Raw genomic sequence first — 827 nt, forward strand, 5'->3', positions numbered from 1 at the left:
CGTTGCCTTAAGCTCATTTTCCTGGTGCAAATCTTTGCACCATCAGTATCTGCAACTAGATGATGCGTCTGATTGTGGTTGGTGCAATTACTGGAATTCTGAGAAAATAATGTTGCATTGCGAGCAGAAGCAAATTCCAGTGCAGTTTTTTGTACTATAAAATACTTGGCTTTTATTATCCTTATATTTTTCATTAGTGAGTTAATTATTACCCATATAATATTGTAAATACATGCTGGTAAATCTGCTGCACCCTTGATTACCAAGAACAAAGAAAACATACTGTACACACACAAACACACACACACACACACACATATATATATATATATATATATATATAGAGAATGTAGAGCAGGAGATCCGGCACTCACGAAATGGAGGTCTGGCGTGCCTGGGTGCAGTCCAGGTACAATACCATCAATTAGAACATAGAAAGGATCGCACCCGCAGGACTTATTCTTAAACAAAAAGGTTTATTGTGAATAGACGCAGCGTCTATTCACAATAAACCTTTTTGTTTAAGAATAAGTCCTGCGGGTGCGATCCTTTCTATGTTCTATATATATATATAGATATATATCTATATATATATATATATAGATATATATATATATATATATAGATATATATATATATATATATATAACTGTACACACACAAACACACACACACACACACATATATATATATATATATATATATATATATAGATATAGATATATATATATATATATAATATACTTTATATCAAAATATTTCTTATTTACTTTTTGATTATGTAGCGCTATAATAAATTGAGTCTCCGTCTCTATTATAAGCGTACT

The sequence above is a fragment of the Xenopus laevis genome, chromosome 4S, assembly GCF_017654675.1.
Source record: "Xenopus laevis strain J_2021 chromosome 4S, Xenopus_laevis_v10.1, whole genome shotgun sequence".
Lineage (NCBI taxonomy): Eukaryota > Metazoa > Chordata > Amphibia > Anura > Pipidae > Xenopus > Xenopus laevis.